This window comes from Lonchura striata, chromosome 27 (assembly GCF_050655825.1).
Source record: "Lonchura striata isolate lonStrDom1 chromosome 27, ASM5065582v1, whole genome shotgun sequence".
Lineage (NCBI taxonomy): Eukaryota > Metazoa > Chordata > Aves > Passeriformes > Estrildidae > Lonchura > Lonchura striata.
In genome coordinates this window covers 10,509,706-10,530,572 of record NC_140729.1, presented here as the reverse complement: position 1 = coordinate 10,530,572, position 20,867 = coordinate 10,509,706, and the positions used below count along the sequence as shown (strand labels likewise).

The 20,867-nt window shown below is 52.2% G+C and overlaps 1 protein-coding gene and 1 long non-coding RNA gene across 4 annotated transcripts in view; one reads left to right on the top strand and one right to left on the bottom strand.

The window, feature by feature from the left end:
- Window positions 1-20,867, bottom strand: part of MYO1D (myosin ID) — a 192,665-nt gene that overhangs the window by 26,360 nt on the left and 145,438 nt on the right. The gene's annotated exons all lie outside the window — the stretch shown is intronic.
- On the top strand, window positions 15,832-18,305 carry LOC146765231 (uncharacterized). The gene is made up of 2 exons (XR_014950230.1): window positions 15,832-16,967; window positions 17,821-18,305. It is a non-coding gene; the product is annotated as an uncharacterized LOC146765231 (long non-coding RNA).

Genomic DNA, 20,867 nt, shown 5'->3' with positions numbered 1-20,867 from the left:
GGCCCAGGAGGAGCTGAAGCTTCAGCAGAGGTTGTTCACAGAGGCCAAGGAAGCTGGAAGGGCTTTGCTTGAACCATGGGAAGCTTTTGTTTCCCATCCTGGGCTCCTGCACCCCCTGAGTCCCTGCACACAGGGCACGTGAACCACCCCGAGCTGAGGGACACCAGTGACCAAACCCAGTGGCTGCAGGGGACAACTGGCACCAGCAAAGGGATCTGAGCACCACCCACCACCTCAGTCTGGGTCTGAGCACGGCCTGGGAGCAGATTTTCCCTATGGATATCACCTGTGAATGCTTCCAGCAGCTTCTCTGGCCCGGGAGACCCCTGGGAGAGGATCTCAGCTGCTTCCTCGTGCTGCCTGTGGAGCCACCTCCACACTTGCTCCTGATTTTCATGTAGAAGAAAGTCGATAAAAAAGAAGTTGGAAACTCCAGAGAAAAGATTTTGGCAGAAAAGTAGAACTGTGAAAGCTCATTCCTGAAGGAGCCTTTTTGGAATTCTGGAGGTAAAGGAGTCTGGAGGGGTTTTTCCAATGTACAGCAAACACTCCTCCAAGCCCAGATGCTTCCAAGCATCCCCAACACATCTATTTCCAGAGTTGGGATGCTGAAGCAATAACCCCTGGTGGGAGCACCAGCAGTCTGATATCAGAGTATTATCATTTATTTGAAAAGAACTGCAGGACAGGAACAAAAAGCCCCCATCAGCTGGGATTTTTTATCCTTTCCAGTCCTAATTTACTGGGAAGTTTCTGTACCACAAACTCTGCACTGATTGCACCACCAGGGACAGCTCTCCAGGCTCTCAGCCCAATCTGGGAGGATTTTGTGTATTTTATATATTTTATGTATATGTATTTTAATGTCCATCATCCCAAAGATACCACTTAGTTACCTGAGAAATTAGAATTTATGAAGATACTGGAGAGAAGAAAAAACTTCCTGGACATGTCTCTCCTAATGCTGGGGGATTATAAATTGGGACTCTATTATCCCATCTTTTTTTTTGATGCTGATAATTAATATTTATCATATTAACTGCTGACAACCTCTCTGCCATGTTTTGCTTCAGCTCAAACAACCACCTCCAATGCCAAGGGCTGAGGTTGTTCCAGCAGCAGCTCCCTGTGGGGTCACCCTGACCATCCACATGGGATTTTGGAAGAGGAAGCCTCCAACCTAGAGCCCAGCCACGTGGCAAAGCCAACCCTGCCAATCCAAACTGGGACTGTTGTGTACCCTGCAAACAGCCTGGGTTTGTTTCCAGAGAAATTCAGAACTGAGGATATGGAACAAATTCCAGCCTTTTCCGAGCTGCCTGAGCAATCCCAGCTCTGAGCTCTGCATGTCCCCAGCTCCCCCGTGCAGGGTCTGGGCAAGGTGGGACTGTGAGCACATTTTGGGAGCTTTTGGGAAGCTCAGGGGTCTGTTCTGAGCAGCTGAGCTCCTGTTTGCATCAACAAATGGACACTGGAAGGGTCCAAGGCCAGCTTGGACAGGGCTTGGAGCACCCTGGGACAGTGAAGGGTTTCCCTGCCCATGGCAGGGGGGCACTGAATGAGCTTTAGGATCCTTTCCAACCCAAATCATTCTCTGATTCTGTGACATTTAATCATTTTTACACATTCATGTGAGTTGTTGCTAAGCAAGTAACAAAATATCCAAGATAAAATAATTTATTGTGTTTTAAGCCTTACTCCACTGGCAAGCAACCAAACAGGTTTGAGCTGGTGTCTCAAACCCTTCATTCTGGGGGTTTCTCAAAGGATCATTTTGCTCTGGAACACAATGGTGCCCCCAGGTGCTCCTCACACACAGGGGAGTGTCCCTGCTGTGCCAGGGACAAGGACAAACCCCAGGGCAGTGCCAGGGAGCTGCTCCAAAGCTGGAGCACACAGGAACAGTCCCACCAAAATCCTTCCTGGGAGAAAATAAACCCAAAGCAGGGCACAACTGCAGAGAGACCACAGTGATGGGGAGGAACAAGCACTACCCAAAAAGGAGAAAAACCACACAAGGGAGAACTTGGCTCAACTTTAGGGAGCACAGGACACTCTGCTGGGGAAGAACCTTCCACCAGGAGCTGTCCCCTGGCCCTGGCCTGTCCAAAGGGCCACCGTGGCCACGTCTGAGGTAGCCCAGCCCCAGCAGCCCAGCCTGTCCCATGTCTCCCCATAGGATGTGCCCAGACCTGCAGCTCCAAGTGTTCCAGGCAGGAATGATGATGCATCCCAGGTGCATCCCTTCCCCTCCAGCAAACACTGCCTGCTTTCATGTCAACCTCAGGTCCAAGCAAACACGCCAAGCTAATTGCAGGGACACAGAAAAACAAACACCCAGGAAAAAGCAGTGCTTGGCCAGGGCTGAGACAGAGGTGGAGCTGTCATCAGACATGAAAATCATGTAGAGAGAGCTGGGGGCATGAGCAGGAGGAAAACCAGGACAATAAAAACGTAGTATGGACTATATAAAACCAGATTTTAATCTCATAGAACCACAGAATATCCTGAGCTGGAAAGGTCCCATCAGGACCATCCAGTCCAGCTCCTGACCCTGCACAGACACCCCAACTGGCACCCTGAGAGTGTCCAAACCTGCCAGAGCTCCCTGGAGCCGTGCCCATTCCCTGGGCAGCCTGGTCTCTGTTTATCTGAGCAGCAATTTCCTCCTGGTCTGTGTTTGCTGAGCACAAACGTGGACACAAAGCTCCCTCTGAACTCCTGAGTGAGACCTTTGGCAGAGCTGTGTCCTGGGGAGGGCAGGGAACAACCTGTGTCCCAAGCAAGGGCATCACACGAATGGGATGGAGCAGCAGCAACACAGGGAGGAAAAGATTTCCTCCCTGAAGCTCAGAATCCAAGTGAAAAAGAGAAATGTTCCTACACTGCAACCTGCTGTGAAGTCTGGGCCGTGGCAGGGGACACCGGGGACATGGAGCTGGCACCTACAAACAGGCAGGAAGGGGAAATTCCTGAATTAAATTCTCTTTAGTCTTAGGCCCGAGACTGAATTCTGAAGTGAAATAAGTCAATTAAATAGAGTTCAAAGTATTTATCCTGTCTTAGCCTAAATCAGTTTTAATAACAGGTTTGTGTGCCAAGGGTTTAATGGCTTCAGCAAAAAATAACTCCAATGTACCAGATGAAATAACTCCGTGTAGGAGCCCTACAAACTCCAACCCAGCTTCTAATAATAAACTGTTTCAGGCTTTCATTTTCTAAATTGTTCTGTGTCCTCTGGAGAGGTTCCCTTGAACCTGCCGCATAATGAGAGATTGCAATAAATCTTGTCAAACCAGACAAACACCACGAAATTTTAATTTTACTTTTAAATTGCAGCTGAGTGCTCCAGTGGATGTTATTTTTTGGTAACTGCCACATAACTAAGGCGGAGGAGCTTGCTTATTTTTAACAGGAGAGTGTTATTGTCTCCATGTGTTAAAATATTTAGTTGTCTATGAAAAATTCAACCTTTACAGATGCAGAGTTGAATTTGCTTCCCCTGCTGTAGCTCTGGCCAGTAAGGGGGAGAAAATACATGAGATAAGGGGGTGAAAATACAATAATTGGAAATGATACTTTACCCCCATGGTAAGAGAGGCTTCTTTTTTCAATATGGAAAATTTTCCATACCAAAAATCAGATTTTCAGCATGGAAAATCCCCCCACACATGTCCCACTGTGGTGCTGCACAGCCTGAGCCATGGCTAAAGCTTGGCAGGGGGCTGAGGAGCAAAATTACTTTTGTTGTTAAATCACACACCACAAACCTCCCCAGATTGTTGGGACTTGTCAGAAATTGGTTTCTGGTGTTGCTCCCCCATTTCTGCTGAGGGGAGTTTGCAGAGCCCTGAGCAATCTGCACGCTCAGGGTTTCTCTCCACACGCTGTCCTGAGCACGTGGAGCTGAAAATGAGGGACAATGGAGCTAGAAATGAGGGACAATGGAGCTAGAAATGAGGGACAATGCCCTCCTTGGAGCCCACGAGGATGCAGAGGGCACCCACCTCCTCCTCCTCCTCCTCCTGCTGCTGCTCATCCCTGCTCTCAGAATTCCTTGTGTGGTTCCCCGTGGGATAAGGGGCTGCAGCCACGCCCCAGCCCCTTGCCCACCAAGCATTTCCATATTATTCTTGTTATCATTGTTATTGTTAAGGATTTGGAGATGAACGGATTCAATCACCAGTGTGACAGTTACTGCCTGCGATGCTGCTGCTGTTGCCATGGTGACTGTCCCTGCTCTGGGGACCCCAAAATCCCCGCCTGGCCTCCCAGGCACCCCTGCCACCGTGCTGCACAAAGGATCCCCCTTCCCCTCCTCTCTGCCACAGGAGAAGCACACCTGTACCCCACCCTGCTGTCCCTGTGTCCCCTCTCCCTTCCCGTCCTCCCTGGCTCTGCTCCAGCTGGTTCCTAGAAAGGCTGAAACAAAAGCTGCTCTGGCTGCCACAGGAGATCCCTGCAGGGCATCACCCTTGGCCCAAGGGACAGGGTCACTCCCAAGGCCACCAGCAGCCACCTGGCCCACTGGGCAACCTGGAGAAACCATTCTGAGCTTTAAGTGGCACAGCCTGACTGCCTGTGCCTGCAGAGGTAGGAAAGCTGGTTCAAACATTCCCCAATACTCAAAAAACCCCAAACAACCATGCACAACTTGAATTTGTGTTTACACTTCAGGGACCCTTAATTCAATCATCTCAATCAACCTGAGCTCCCCTGGACTGTGCTGGGATGCTGTGGCCATTCCAACACATCCCTGTGGGCAGGGGAAAGGACAAATGCTGGAATGGTTACCCTGGAGAGGAGACTGAGCTGGGCAGGACAGGCACAGGCAGGCAGGGACAGGCAGGGACAGGCAGGGACACTGCAGGCAGGGACAGGCAGGACAGGCAGGGACAGTCAGGGACAGGCAGGGACAGTCAGGGACACTGCAGGCAGGGCAGGCAGGACAGGCAGGACAGGCAGGACAGGCAGGACAGGCAGGGTAGACCCAGGCTGCAGCAGCTCCATCCCAGCCCCTGCCCAGCCCAGCTCCCATCTCCGAGCTGAGTCAAGGCTGTGAGAGGCGATTCAATACAAAATACGAAGAGCAAATCCCATCTGTAGGGGCTGATCCCCAGCCCTCACACACCAGCAGAGCCAGGCTAGAGCTCCAGAGCCTGCCAGGATCATTCCAGAACTCAAGGGCACGCTGGCATCTCGCTGAGTGGATTTGAGGAGCTGCTGACAGAACCATCTCTGGTGCTGGCCTCTGTGAAGTCACCATATGAGGAGGAAGTGAAACATTTGCATGAGCTAAAAATGTTTTCCTTTGCTGTGCGAGGCTGTGGAGCTGCAGCACGCCCCCTCTGCCATCCTCCTCACCACAGAAACGTCCTCTCCTGCCTGGATCATTCCTATTTGTGCTCCCAGTCCCCAGGCCTGAGTCACAGCAGAACAGAACAGCCTTTCTTTGCAAAAATATATTTCCCCAACACAGGCAGTTACAGGATGTGCCCGACTCCACAAGCTCGCTGAATATTTTTAATGATGCTGAAAGGACTCATTAAATCCGGAGTTAGGATTAGGATGCCCTCATTCCTAATTCTCACTGTCAGGCAGGCCTTGACCTCCAGTTCCTGCTCTCTCAAGCTCAGCTGACAACACTCAGCAAACCCAGCAGGATGTGGCTGCTGTCAGCAGGTGAAATGAAAACAACCCCCAGGATTCGTCAGAGGTTGCTGTTCAGGAGGGAATTTTGAGATGTGACAGGCCCAGGGTCACTGTGCTGCTCTCTGGGGTGGTGACAGCCCTTCCCCAGCCCAGAGCAGGAGCTGGCAGCAGCCTGGCCTCAGCCTGGCTCTCTCTGCACACTGAATTTTGGCACTTCCAGCACAGCAATGCTGCAGGGCTGTTTGCTGGAGGATGCTGCTGCTGGCCTGAGCTCCCGGAGGGATCTGTGCCTCCCTCCCAGCTCCTGGGGGAGGACACTCTTCAAATGAATACTTAAGCCCCTGGAAACCCCAGGGCTGATTCCCGGGTCAGGTTGTACTGCTGTGATTGTTATTCCAGCAGCAGATGGAGGGAGCATCCCTTCCTGCTCAAAGGCCTGTGCCAGCAGCCACACAGTGCAGCAGCAGCCACCTGGAGAAGCTCCTTTTCCAGCCTGATGCTGCTCCCCTGCTCCTCTCCTCAGGCCCTGGGTGAGCCCAGTCCTGGATCTTCCTCAGCACTGTGGAACCCAGCCTCAGTTACAGCCACTCCTGATGGATCTGTCCTTTCCCGAGCTGCTGCTCCTCCTCCAGGCTGGGCTGCTGCCCTTCCCCAGCCTGCTGAAGCACACGAGGATTTTAGGACATTACAACCTGTCTCCAGATCCATTTTATTGCCCAAGACAAAAGGTTTTCCACTAATTTGTGCCCCCCTCCCTCCCCTACCTCCTCACTCTCATCCGTTCCAGCCTCATCTGAAGACCACGTTACACAAAAGCAAGGGACTGAAGCAGCGTGTGAGGTGGTTTGTGTTCAGTGCTGCTGTGTTTAATTGCCTGCATCCCAGGGATCAAAGAGGCTGCAGTGGGAAATCCAGGAGGCAGCAAGCAAGCGTCAGTGCAGTTTGATGGCTGACTTTCTGCTCATTAACCCAATTCCTTTGAACTCAAGCAGGAGATGCAGTAACACATCACTGGCAACCAACCTCGAAGGGATGCCAAAAGGGATGAGTAGTCCTGGGTGAGCTGGAGAGGGACGAGCTGATGATGTTGGAATTTCCCAGCCTACATGGAGGAAAATTTCAGCAGTGCTGATCCCTGTCAGTCTGTCCAAGAGGCTGCCGACATGGGAAACCTCACACCATCCCTACATTGCAGGCACTCTCCTTTGCACCCCCTCCTCTTCCCTTGGAAAAGAGCTTGTGAATTAGATAATCAGATTTATTGGTATTCTGCATCCTCACCTACAAAAAGGCTGGAGAGGAACATTTCCAAGGGCCTGAAGAGACAGGACAAGGGGGAATGAGTTCCACTGCCAGAGGGGAGGGTTAGATAGATGCATGTTGGGAAAGAACTGTTCCCTGTGAGGATGGGGATGTGCCCTGCCACAGGGTGCCCAGAGAAGTTGTGGCTGCCCCTGGATATCTGGGAGTGCCCAAGGCTTGGAGAAATCTGGGATAATGGAAGCTATGGAAGGTATGGAAGCCCATGGCAGGGGTGGAACTGGGTGATCCTTAAGGTCCCTTCCCACTTAAACCATTCCAACACCCTGTTCAAAAGTGATTTCTAAATCATTGCAGAACTGGCCCCACTGCTCTCTGCACCTCAGAGTGAGCACATGGAATTGTGCAGAAGCCTCCTCCCTGTCTCACTGTGCCTGTGTCCCTCTGGGCTGAACTGTGCAACACAGACCAACAGGAACCCACAGTGGTGACACAACTGTCCTGCATTCTGGACATTCTGTGGACCTTTCCATTCTGGGAAAGGAAACAGCATCAGAGATTGGTCTTCAAGTCCAAGATAATTTAATTATGGAATCCCAGACAGGTTTGGGTTGAAAAGCACCTTAAAGATCATCCATTTCCACTCCATGCTCTGAGCAGGGACACTTTCCACTAGACCAGGCTGCTCCAAGCCCTGTCCAGCCTGGCCTTGGACACTTCCAGATGGGCAATTGTCACTTGGCATGACCTGCCCTGGAGCTGCAGGATGAGAGGTGGCCTGGCTCACTCCACATGATCTGGGATGCCCATGGGAAGGGGGCATACAGGAAAGTGTGGCTGGATAAAGGCATTTTCCTTTCAACCACTCTGCAGAAAAACTCCTCTTTATTTCCCTGTTTGAAATTCATGACTTGGCTAAACCAGACTGTGCTCTGCACAATCCCCTGCCCACACCTGAGGGGTGAGCAGAGCCCACCCCCCACTGCAGCAGCAGCAGAGCTCACAGCCAGGAGGCCACACCAGCACTGGGGCTGGGCTGACACAGAAACAGCCAGGGCTCATTAGCACCAAGGGTGCCTCAGATACTTACTGACACTTCAGCACTCTCATTTGCTTCTTTCCTCACCTTCATTTAATCACCTGCCACCTCTTCCTTGCTTGTTCCTCTGTTTAAAAATCTACACATGCCCTGCTTAACATGCCCTGTGCTTTGCTCTCAGGGATTGCAGAGACTGACCTGGGACTCGATGCATATTTAGGGATATTCCAGCTGGGCAAGTACCTTGAAAAAGCAGTTCTGGGTCTGCTGGAAACAAAACAAGGAGGATGACAGGGCTTTAGGTGAAACGAGGAACCCAGCCCATCTCTCTGCCAGCAGGGCCTGGGTGAAGCAGGCACATCTCAAAGGAGCTGGGGCGAGGCCGTCACCCCAGAGCTCCAGGCAGGTCCTTCACTCACTGTGCTCACACTGAAACCCACCCCACGCACCTGTCTAGACACAAAGAACTCCAGGTTAAATAAACCTGGAACCACCAAAAGCCATGGAGGCACCAGGTCAGGAAGGCTCGGACTGAAGACAAGCTTTCCCAGGAAGAGCTCTCAGCAAGGGCTGGGGAAGGCACAAAGGGACCGAAGCCGTGCTGAGAAAAGACTTTTATCCAGAGCCAGCTGCACTGGCAGAGCTTTTTGGAGAGGGGGAGTGAGATGTGGGGCTCAACACCTGTCCTCAGAGATACAGGGCACAACGGGATGGTGAGAGATGGATCTCGGGAGGGGTGGATGATGTCCTCTTCACAGCAAGGTGCCTCCACCCCACAGCTTCAAGCCTCCCTCTCCCCTGACATTTACAACTGCTAAGTCACTTGGAATCCCAACCTGGAGGCCCAGACCCTGTCAGATCTCTGCTCTGAGAAAAGGAGATGAGCTGTGAGTGACAGGATCTTCAAAGCACAGAGAAAACCCGCAGTAACCTGAGGCCTAATGGGCAGGAATTCAGTTTAACCCCTGGGAATTCACCTTGAGACTGCCCCAAAAGTCAAGGGCAGCTATCAGGCTGGTGAAGGCTCCAGCTGGGAGCAGGACTCTGCAGTGGATTCACAGCCTGGGACAGGAGGTGGCCTTTATTAAGTACAGAGGAAAGTCAAGAACTTTCCCCCGGAAAGTTTATGGTTAAAAATAAGCTCCTGGTAGAAGCCACAAAGCTGATGCACACTTAACCTCTGTCACCCCAAACTTCCCCTGCTGATGGTTGGTATTTGGGACTGAAGGCAGAAATACAATTCTGTCTTCTGAAAACAGAGGTACTTTTCAGCCTGGTTCCCTCTGCTGTCCCCACTCCACCCCCAAATCTCACAGACAGGGAGAACATTAATAAATAATCAATGCAAAATGCAGTGCAGGATACCTGAATAAAGCTCCCTCTGGGGGAAGGTAGATCAAACCCAGCCCGTGGCTCTGCCTGGCTCCTGCCACACGTGAGTTTCTCTGCACTGACCATGGAATGCAAATGCACCAACTCTTCCCTGGGAAGCTCCAGTGGGAGGGCAGCAGGGAGGAGGAACCAGCTGCTGTGCCAAGAGGTTTTAGAAGAAAAGGACCCAGTCCTCAGGCAAGGTGATTTCATCCATCCCCTGCTGCTGGGAGTGAGGGATGCTCTTCTGGAGAGCAAAACAAATCCAACCCCAACCTGCCCCATGCCTTTTCCAGGCCTGCATCTGAATCCCTCCTCTCCTTACTCAAATCCACCTCTGACCCAGGACTGAAGATGTTTTTCTCTGGGTTAATGAGCTTTGCAGTTGGAAGTTAATTGATTTCCAAGCTTCCAAGGCTCCTGGTGTGAGCAGCCCCTGATGGCCAAGTGCCCAGCTCGGGGTCACGGGGGTGTCTGTGGGGTGCTGCACATTCCCACACACTCCCTGCACATTCCTGTGGGCCCAGAGAGGCTCGGGGAATCCCCAGCAGGGACAACAGAGCAGAACAGGGGCTAGGACAGAAGACCACTAAACCTCTCAGGGATATCCTTCCTGCCTGCAGCCAGGTTTGCATTGAGCTAAACATGGTTGAATTCTTTAACCAAACCTGGAGGAAGTTCCTGACCAGGGAACAATCTCCTGCAGAGCATCCCTTGGAAACTAAGGTGACAGGCAGACAGCTTTTGTCTCCTTGGCTTTTAGAAAGCCAAGCACACCAAACCCCAGAACTAGGTCAGTGGTGGCCATCCTGCCCTTTCCCACTCTATTTTTAACTCCAGCTACAACCACAACACAACATTGCTACGAGCTACAGGAGATGTGTGATCACAAGTGACACGAGGCTTGTGTGACCTACACGAGGAACCCAGAATCCCTGGGAATTTATGGATAGTGGGCCAGCAGCACTGACCCCTCTGTGTTCAGTCATTTATTTTGCTGCTTTTCTCCATATGAATATGAACAAAACTCACCTCTAATCCTGTGGGTAAGATCATGGAATGGTTTGGGTGGGAAAGGACCTTACAGCCCACCCAGTGCCACCCCTGCCATGGCAGGGACACTTTCCACTGTCCCAGGCTGCTCCAAGCCCCATCCAGCCTGGCCTTGGGCACTTCCAAGGATCTGGGGGCACCACAGCTGCTCTGGGCACCCTGTGCCAGGGCCTGCCCACCCTCCCAGGGGGGAATTCCCCCCAGTACCCATCCATCCTTGTCCTCTGGCAGGGGGAAGCCATCCCCTGTGTGCTGTCAATCCAAAGTCCCTCCAGCCCAGCTGAGCACAGCCAGTGCTGCTCCCCTGGCCAGGGCTGGATCAGGAGCACCAAGGTCATTCTGAGGAGATCTGCCCAGGGGAGGATGAGGCAGCTCGGGCCTGGCAGTGCTTTTAAAGGAGGTGGAACAGTCTGGGGTGTAACCTCAAAGCCATCAATCACAGCGGGTGCCTCAGATTTCATGAATACAAAGGCACTTCTAATTTATTCAAAGTAAATAATGTGGCCACAGCCTAGACAGGAATAACAGTGGTGAGCCAGCCTTGCTCACCTCAGTGTGTCACCAAGGTCTGTCACACTGGGACCCAGTGACACCACTCCTCCCATGTGCCACAGGCTCCCGAAGCTGGCACTGAACAAGCCTGTCTGGCTGCTGGGGCTGCTCAGGCTGGGAGTGCTGCCTTGGTTGTTCTGGAGCAAAGGAGGCTCAGGGCCCTTGTGGCTCTCACAGCTCCTGCCAGGAGGGGACAGCCGGGGGGTCGGGCTCTGCTCCAGGAACAGGGACAGGAGGAGAGGGAACGGCCCCAGGCTGGGCCAGGGCAGGCTCAGGGTGGATTTGGGGAAAATTTGTTCATGGAAAGGGTTGGCCAGCCCTGACACAACTTCCCAGGGCAGTGGTGGAGTCCCCATCCCTGGAGGGGTTTAAAAGCTGTGTGGATGTGGCATTTGGGGACAGAGGTCAGTGGTGGCCTTGGCTGCACTCAGTCTCAGAGGGTTTTTCCAACGCTGATGATTTTATCGTTCTGTGGTGAGGCTCCTCAGGCTGAAGCCTCCAGCAGAGGGGAGCCAGCAGCACTGAACCCCCTGCAGCTCCTCAGGTCCCTCCCAGCAGTGGGAGATCCTGTCACTGTCACTGTGAGGTGACACATCCCAACACCTCCTGCTGCAGGGGGGTGTGAGCCACAGCAGCACCCCCTGAGTCACTCAGGTGTGAGGGCTGCCCCAGCTGAGCTTCCTGCTAAGCTCACGCTCCCCCAGGCTGTGTTTTCTTCCCCTTCCAAGCTCATCCTCACCCTGCTCCTTTCTCTTGTTCAGGACTCTCCTGGCCAACGTGCAGGATACAGCACCAGTGGAGCTGTCAGTGAGGCACAAGAGGACTATGAACATTCAAAAGTCTTCACAGAATTCCTTATTATAAAGCAAATTAATTCCAGCCTCAGCCAAACCCAGCCCTGAGAAGCAGCTGGGCAAACACGTCCCTGACACTGCAAGTGCACAACTCAGGCAAACCCAGGCAGGGATGAAGGCTCTGGGAACTGGCACCCCTATCCTACCTGCCCCAAGGTGGGACCTGCTGCTGGAGACATGTCCTGTTCTGGTTTGAAGGTGGATGGTGGAACGAAGGTCCTGAACACAGAGACCCTGGGGATACCCCTTGTCCCCAGCTGTCACTGCAGAAGGGCAGGAGGCTCCTGCAGGTCCCACCTGCAGCCCTGGGCAGATTCCTGATACACCACAAGGGATCTAAAAATCACCTCCCCTGGTTCAGGCTACTTAAACCCCCACTTCACACAAGTCATGCCTGCTGTGGGGATGCACTTTATGTTCCCTGGCTCTGCAAAACAGGATCCTGTCCTGTCTCACTCTCCAGCTGATGCTGAGCAAGGCAAAACACAACATGTGCTGGTCTTTGAGGTCACAAACCTATAAGTGTTTTAATCACCCTTTTTATTCTCTTCACAAGTTCCTGGGAAGGAAATGTCACCACCTGAGTTTGGATATGAACACCAAGACCAAGTGTGTGTGTGGGGCTGGAGAGTTTGCAGCAGCCCAGGGCCACTGGGTTCCAGCACCAAAGAAGCTTTGATTTCATCTTTTCCACATTAAAAAAAGGCAAAGGATTCACTCAGCAGATGCTGCTGGATCCTGCACATGGCTGGAGGCTCCACAGAAGCATCTTTTATGCTTCCATAAAGAGCATCCCAGGAGATACTCTTGAGTGGAGGAAGGACTACACTGTGCTTTCCCAAAAAATAAATAACCAAAAAAAATCACTGCCTTGTTCCTCAGCACCCTTTCCTTTTCTATGTGGGATAATTCTTGGAGGGCTGAGGAAGCAGCAAGGCAGTGACTGCCCAAGGGCTGTGGATGCTGAAACCCCCTGGCTGGCTGAAGATTTCAGGGCTTGTCTCTTTAATCAAAATGAGCCATTTTCACAAAAAAAGTCTCACAGAGAGTGATCTTTACTACCTCTCTCCCTCACTGTCAAACCTGAGGATACAGCAGCCACATAAAGCCCTGTTTCCCTGGGAAACCAAACTAAAAATAGCAGGGCTGGCTGGGGAGCCTGGGCCGGGGGCTTGGAGATGGCAGTTGGAAATGTCCCCCTGCAGGACCCCGTGGAAGTCCCTGCAGTCCCACCCTGCAGGCTGGAGAAGGACCCAGGGAGAGCCCAGCCCCTCCATCCCTGGGGATGCAGCAGGACTGGGAGCCAGCCCTTGGCCAGGCTCAGCTTCCAGCAGCTCTGTGGGGCCGGGGCTGGCTGGAGCCCCCAGGCAGGAGCTGGACACAAGCAGGGGTGGTCACCAGCACCTGGGGGACCTGTCCCCATGGCATGGAGGGGGTGGCAGCCCAGATCCTGCTGGATCCGTAGCTCAGCTTCTGCAAATCCGTGCCCATCTCGGTGAGGACAGGAGCGAAGGAACGACTCCTGTGCCAGGGGATGGGCCGGGGGGACTGAGGGGGTCTAAGGAGAGGCTGCCAGAGCAGCTGTGGCTGCCCCATCCCTGCAAGTGCCCAAGGCCAGGCTGGACCAGGCTTGGATCCCCCTGGGGTAGTGGAAGATATCCCTGCCCATGGCAGGGGTGGCACTGGAAGGGTTCTGAGGTCCCTTCCCACCCAAGCCATTCCCTGACCCATGATCAGCACAGATGGGGTTATTCATTGCTTGGCTGTTCCCTACCTGCACATCAAGGAAACATCACTGTCAGAGTGCCCCATCCCTGCAGGCACAAACACAGGCTGAAGGAAGGGCCCCCAGGGCTGGCTGCACACTGGGATTTCTGGAAGGGAGCCTGGCCCGTGAACAGTCCCAGGAGGGTGGCACAGGGTGGAGCCATCCCTGAAAATCCCCCAAAACTGCCCTTCAGGCTGCCAGCAGATACCAGGCTGGGGTGATGCAGAATGGAAACCTTTCCTTCACCAGTATCAGCTCCTCTAAGTTCACACAAGGAAAAGCACAAAGGGAAAAAAGGAATAATCTTCTGTGCATTTAATTCAGAATCTAATTACTCAGTATAAATTAGTCAGCTGGCTTCACCTCAGCTTTGCCATGTAACAGCCCATGAATCACAGCTCTGTTACAGGATGTATGGTGCCATTTGGATGTAAAAATGCTTTATGCAAGGCACCCTGTGGCCTGGGAATATTAATTTATACCACGGGCTCTGGTGGATGACTGAAATGAAAGCAGATGAGGAGACAAGACACAAGCCCTGATCAATGTCTGAAACTGAGGAACAGGCTCTGGGTGCTTTGTGAGGTGGAATCAGCCACTGGAGCTCATGGATAGCTGGGACATGTGGAGATGGTGGCATTAAAATCCACTGACTGTGACAAAGATTCTCTGGAGAACAACACTGTTGTGGTTTCCTTCCCCTGCTTGCTCTGTGTCTTCTAAATATTCCATTTACTGCTCCCAGACAAGCTCCCATGGACACAGACCTGGACAGACACTATTCCTCTCTGTAATCCCAACTTCCTCCCGGTGAGCTGCATTCTGTGGCAAGAACGTCTCTGGCAGCTCTTCCAGTCAATCCCAGTTTCTTTCTGTGGTTTGGGAGGGATGAGGGGTGAGGACTGTCATGCCTGAGAACAGCACACACATCCCAGTTTCCCCAGGGAGGCAGCAACAGCCACTCCAAAGGCTCCAAACTCACTTTACAAAGCTCAGCCACTACCTGGGAGTAATCCCAGCTGGAGGGGACACCGTGGCCATGGACTGAGGGGACAGGAGGATTGAGCTCCTCCTCCCAAAGCAGCACCGAGCTGTTCCCACGTTTGTGCTCCTGACCAGCTCCTCCTCACGGCTTAGAGAACTAAACACTCCTGACAGCCTCATTTGGAGTCAGAGACTGGATGAATTTCCACAGATCCTGAGTGGTTTTACAGTGGAGGTGACTCCCTCTTGTCCTGCCTCCTCCATGATTACTGTCACCTCTGTGGGGACAGCACAGAGCAAAGTCCTGCCCTGGGAAGGGAGCACAGCCAGTAACTCCAGAGCTGGCTGGGAGAGGGTGGCAAATGTTCCCTCAGCACCTCCCATCCCCCAGCCAGCCTGTGAAAATGACCTCCAGTGCAAGAGTATTTGCTGAGAAAACAGGAATTATCTGAATTATCTGAAGAATTATCTGAACAGGCTGCCCAGGGCAGGTCTGGAGTCCCCATCCATGGAGGACTTTAAAAGCCCTGTGGGTTTGGCACTTGGGGACAGGGGTCAGTGGTGGCCTTGGCAGTGGAGTCACATCTTGGAGGGCTCTTCCAACCTGAGTCTGTGATCCTATGGACTTCAAGAACCTGAGTTTGTTATTTACACCTAAGCCCAGGGCTTTGCTCTAATAACACAGTTCTTGGGTGCCAGCAAATGCAGAAGACAAGAGGCAGAGTTTATTTTCTGCATCTTTATCCATGTGCTTAGGAATTCTGTTTGGATTCGAGGCCAGGGAATTCAGGCTGGCATGGAAACACAGCGTGACTGGGGTATGAACCCAGAAGGATTCACAGCCACCAGAAAAGAACATTTCAGGTGTGATCCCTCATCCATGGGTTCAGTGGATTCCTACATCCTGATATTCATGGAATTACAGAACCATGGAATGGTTTGGGTTGGGAGGAACCTTGAAGCCCACCCAGTGCCATCCCCTGGCACAGGACACCTTCCATTGTCCCAGGTTGCTCCAAGCCCCATCCAGCCTGGCCTTGGACACTTCCAGGGATGGGGCATAATATTCTTTGCAAAAGTAGGATTAATTTACCATGCCATGGACACACTCAATCCTAAATTCACAAATTACAGCAAACGCAGCCCCAACCACAGCAGTGCAGGGCACTGGGTAAAGAGAAAAACCAGGAAGACTTGAGAGGTGCAATTAGAAAGTTGGAGTGACCACAAATATGCTCCAAGGAGCCCCTCTGCTCTGGAGGCACACTGGGAGAGCTGGGGGTGCTCACCTGGAGGAGGCTCCAGGGAGAGCTCAGAGCCCTTGCAGGGACCAAAGGGGCTCCAGGAGAGCTGGAGAGGGACTGGGGACAAGGGATGGAGGGACAGGACCCAGGGAATGGCTCCCACTGCCAGAGGGCAGGGATGGATGGGAGATTGGGAATTGGGAATTGTTCCCTGGCAGGGTGAGAGGTCCTGGAACAGGGAACCCAGAGCAGCTGTGGTGCCCCTGGATCCCTGGCAGTGCCCAAGAAACACCCTGGGATGTTGAAGGTGTCCCTGCAACGGCAGGAGGTGGGAATGGATGGGCTTTAAATTCCCTTCCCTCCCTAACCATTCCATGATCCTATGAATATGCAAAATGCTGATGACTTCCCATCCTGCAAACCCATTTACAACAGCCCTACAAAAATGGACCAAAGCAGGTGTAAAGCGTTTGTTAAATAAATAATCACCTCTCCTACTGTATTTTCACCAGAAAAAAAAAAAAAAAATTATGCTCAACACAAGCCTTTGACAACATAGCTCAGACTCTGCAGGAGAGAGCTAAAAGCCTAATTTTCCTGAAAAACAAACAGAAAAATTATCAAAAGATAAAGGCATCACCATGATTTAATGGTATCACTTCAAACAATAGCTCTGCCTGCAGTCAGAGCATGAAGCAGGGAGACCAAAAATGGGAATAATACATCACAAGTGGGGGAGAAAAAGGAAGTCTAAATGATGCAATAAAAAATAAACCATGTCTTTGAGAGACTCCAGTTAAACAAGCGAGGGGCCACGTTGTGCATTCATTATCATTCCAGCAGCAATTCCCTGGAGACTCGAGCCAGCAGCACTGCAGCACACACCAAAGCAGGAGGGAAGAGCATTTTAAGTAGGTCACCAGTAAATATGATCACGATGGAGCTTTTTTTGTTGTTGTTTTTTGTTTGCTGTCAGTCACCGGGGCCCTTAACCGAGGGAAATACTGGGGAAGGAAAGAACCGATGGAACAGCAGCGAGGTGGGCAGAATTCCAGGGAAAATGTGTGGCAGCCTCCTGAAAGCAGCTGTGTACTCCTGGGAGCACCAGCAGCACCACACGGAGCAGCTACTGGGCCCCCAGTATGGAACTGGGTGTTCAGAGGCAGCACGAGGACAATGGGGAAATGCAGGTTGGGATTTTAAGGCCCAGGGGTTTAATGGCATCAGAGCATTATCCTCTTTCCTTTCAGATTCCTTTGCCCACCTCTCAGGACTTTTGTGCTGAAGAAATCAACCTCAAAGCACCCACTCCAGTGACTGCCTGCCCACTCCTACAGTGGGGGAAGGGAAGGGAAGGGAAGGGAAGGGAAGGGAAGGGAAGGGAAGGGAAGGGAAGGGAAGGGAAGGGAAGGGAAGGGAAGGGAAGGGAAGGGAAGGGAAGGGAAGGGCCCTTTGGAGCTCTGGGGAGCATCGTGTGCTGTGTGGGGAGATGGGAGTGTGCTCCCATCCCCTCCAACTTTCTGTGCTGGGACAGAGATGGGAGAGGGAGGATGCCTGTGGCTTTGTGTGCTGGGAGGCCAAAGCCAAGGGAGGGCTGGTGAAGGGCAGCAGGGTGCCAGCAGCACAGACAGCCCCAGACTGTGGCCACTCCGCCCCAGTAGGACAATGCCCCATTCCCAAAGCCCATCCCCTGCCCCTTCCCTTTCCCCTGCACTCCTGGATCAAATGCTCCGTTTGGCACAGGATCCCACTGGCTCCAGAGCAGGACCCCCATCCCATCCCCCGCTGCTCTGGTCCCACCTTTGGGTGGTCCCTGCCCCCCAGCCCTGCACGGTGCTGACACAGCTCAGCTGGAGTAGGAGCCTGGGGGGGACAGAAGGGGGAACAAAGGGAGCAGCAAGGAGACACAGCTCCTGTGTCTTAGGTTGGAAATGCAAGATGTGGCTGGGTGTGTATCCATGGCCATCTGTCAGAGCTGGGGCAGGTCCCTGCTGCTCTTTGGGCAGTTTTCTTTATCTCTTCCACAACCAATCCTCCCTCCAGGAGATCTCTGCTGTTCATGGCCACTGAGTGTCCCTGCATGGCTGAGAAAATTCCATCATCCATGGGGAGATGCTCTGCCCAGGGGAGGAGCCAAGCATTCCCACCTGGATCCAATCTGACCTGGGACCAGCACAGCAGCCTTTGCCCCCTGCATTCCCAGAGGAGCAGCTTTCTTCCCCCTGCATTCCCAGAGGAGCAGCTTTCTTCTCCCTGCATTCCCAGAGGAGCAGCTTTCTTCCCCCTGCATTCCCAGAGGAGCCCAGGCCCATCTCCCCCAGCCCTGGAGCTCCAGAGGAAAACTCCCCCCTTGTGCAGGATCCTGCTCCAGCAGAAGCACAGCTGGCACTGCAGGAGGGCTGAGCCCCCCTGGGATGGGGCTCAGCCACCTCCCTGACACACAGGGGGACAGGGCCTGCTCTGACTCTCTCACTGTGGTTTTGTATTACTGTATTTTTATTTTTCCTAATAAAGAACTGTTATTCCTACTCAGGAATCTTCACCTGAGAGCCCCTTAAATTCACAATTATAATAATTCAGAGGGAGGGGGCTTACTTTTTCCATTTGAAGGGAGGCTCCTGCCTTCCTCAGCAGACACCTGGCTGTTCAGACCAAGACACGCTGTCACTGTCAGATGTTGCTGTTTGACATCCACATTTAAATCCTTCACTCCTGCCCTGAAAACCAAAGCAGCACTTTGCTTCCAAGCCTTGGCTGGAAGAGCCTGGGAGCAGCTCAGTGCTGGCCCTCAGGGACACAAGCAGAGATGGGCATTGAGAAAATGATGCTGCTGGAAATCTGGAGCATTTCAGGAGTTCTCTGGAACATCTCCACACTGGTGCATATCCAGATCTCCTTCCACCCCAGCATTTCCTACTAGTGGGAAGGAAACAAGGCCAGCGACAACACAAAAACTCATCCACCTCCGAGGCAGAGCCCAGGCTGGATGGATCTGAATGTGGAAGCACAGGTGCTCTTTGAACTTTTCCTAATTTTGGTTTCTCAGCACTGCAGCTCCCAGATGAAATCCTTGACGGAAAGGATGGATTGAAATGGGATGAAATCTATAGTGAAAGCTACTTGAGGGACCCTCAAATAAACTTCTCCCTGTGCCTGCATGGGCAACAAACCCTGAGGAGCTGGTGATCCTCCTGGGTCCAGCTCAGGATATTCTGGGATTTTGTGACCCCCACAAAGCTCCTTTTGCTAACTATTTATCAACCCAGTGAGTGTGGCATGGAGAAAATGGCTCATTGTTCTCCCCTGAGGAGGAGCTGAGGGCTGAGCATCCTGGAGAGGCTGGGAACCTCTCTGATTGCAGGGACCCCACAAGGATCCCCAGGAAAAGGCAGGAATCCCACAGGGATCCCCAGGAAAAGGCAGGAATCCCACAGGGATCCCCAGGAAAAGGCAGGAATCCCACAGGGATCCCCAGGAAAAGGCAAGAATCCCACAGGGATCCCCAGGAAAAGGCAGGAATCCCACAGGGACCCCCAGGAAAAGGCAGGAATCCCACAGGGATCCCCAGGAAAAGCAGGAATCCCACATGGAACTGCAGCAAAAGGCAGGAATCCCACAGGGACCCCCAGGAAAAGGAAGGGATCCCCAGGAAAAGGAAGGGATCCCCAGGAAAAGGAAGGAATCCCACATGGATCCTCAGGAAAAGGCAGGAATCCCACAGGGACCCCCAGGAAAAGGCAGCAATCCCACATGGATCCTCAGGAAAAGGCAGGAATCCCACAGGAAGCCCCTGGTGTTCAGGCAGCCCAGGCTGGCACTGGGATCACTCCCAGCCCTGCCCTGCCCTCAGCCTGGTGCCTCAGCACTTTTCCAGGCCAGATCCTTTAAGGTGACATTTTCCACCACAAGTTTATTTTTTTTTTTTTAAAGCACCTCGAAGGGATCCCACAGCTCAGAGCCCAGCATGGCACAGAAACTGGGAATGACACAATTCCCAGAGCTTTCCTGGGATCCTGGGAGTGGGACAGCAGCACCATCAGGATCCTGCCACCACATCTGGTGGGGACAGGAGCCCAAACTCCAGCTGCCTCCTCTGAGTGGGATTTATCCCAGAATCCCAGGATGGGAAGGGACCTTAAAGTCCATCCAGTGCCGCCCCTGCCATGGCAGGGACACTTCCCACTGGCCCAGGCTGCTCCAAGCCCCCTCCAACCTGGCCTTGGGCACTTCCAGGCCTCCAGGGGCACCACAGCTGCTCTGGGCACCCTGTGCCAGGTTCTCCCCACTCTCACTGTGAAAACCTTCTTTATCCAGGGAAAAAATTGGGTTTTCCACACCAGCACTCCCCTCTGTTTTGTTTTTTTTTTTCCTCTCACTTAATTCAGCACTAAAACATCCCATTTGGATAATAAATTATTACACCCAGCTCCCCAGCTCTGGGCAAGAGCAAAGGCTCTCAGCCTGACTCCAGCAACAAAACAGATTTACAAGAAATTTGCCTCGGCTCATCCCCAATGCATCTGTTTTCAAAAGGGGGAAAAAAGCAATGTTTAAGCAACAGCTAATCAAAAGTGATTTAAGGATCTGAAGGGCTGAAATGAAGCCAACACATTAAAACTCACCACAAAATTACCATAAATGCACTTATGCAAATCTTTCTTATATTATTTCAAAAACCCAACACTGCTTAATTTAGGAATCTGGCAGAGCAAAGGGGAAAGAGGAAAGCCATAGATCAAACACACTCAGAAATTTGGGTAAAAAATGACAACCTGGTGTAGGAGGATTTCTATTGAGAGCAACACTCCAGGCTCAGTGGATTGAGTTGATCTACTTCAGTTTTACACCAGAAACAGGATTTTTTTCCAGCCTGCTTTACAGCATGAGCTTTAACTTTTAGCTTACAGATTCAGTTCTGTATCTGTTGCAAAAACCAAAATAAAAGCTCTAAAATCAATCAAGTAATAAATGGTTTTGCCTTGTTTTTCCAATACAGCCATGTTTAAATTCCAATTTATTTGACCTCAGCTTCAGAAGGAATTGCTGGGAGACGATATTTTTGCCAAATATTTAGTACCAGATTAAAAAGG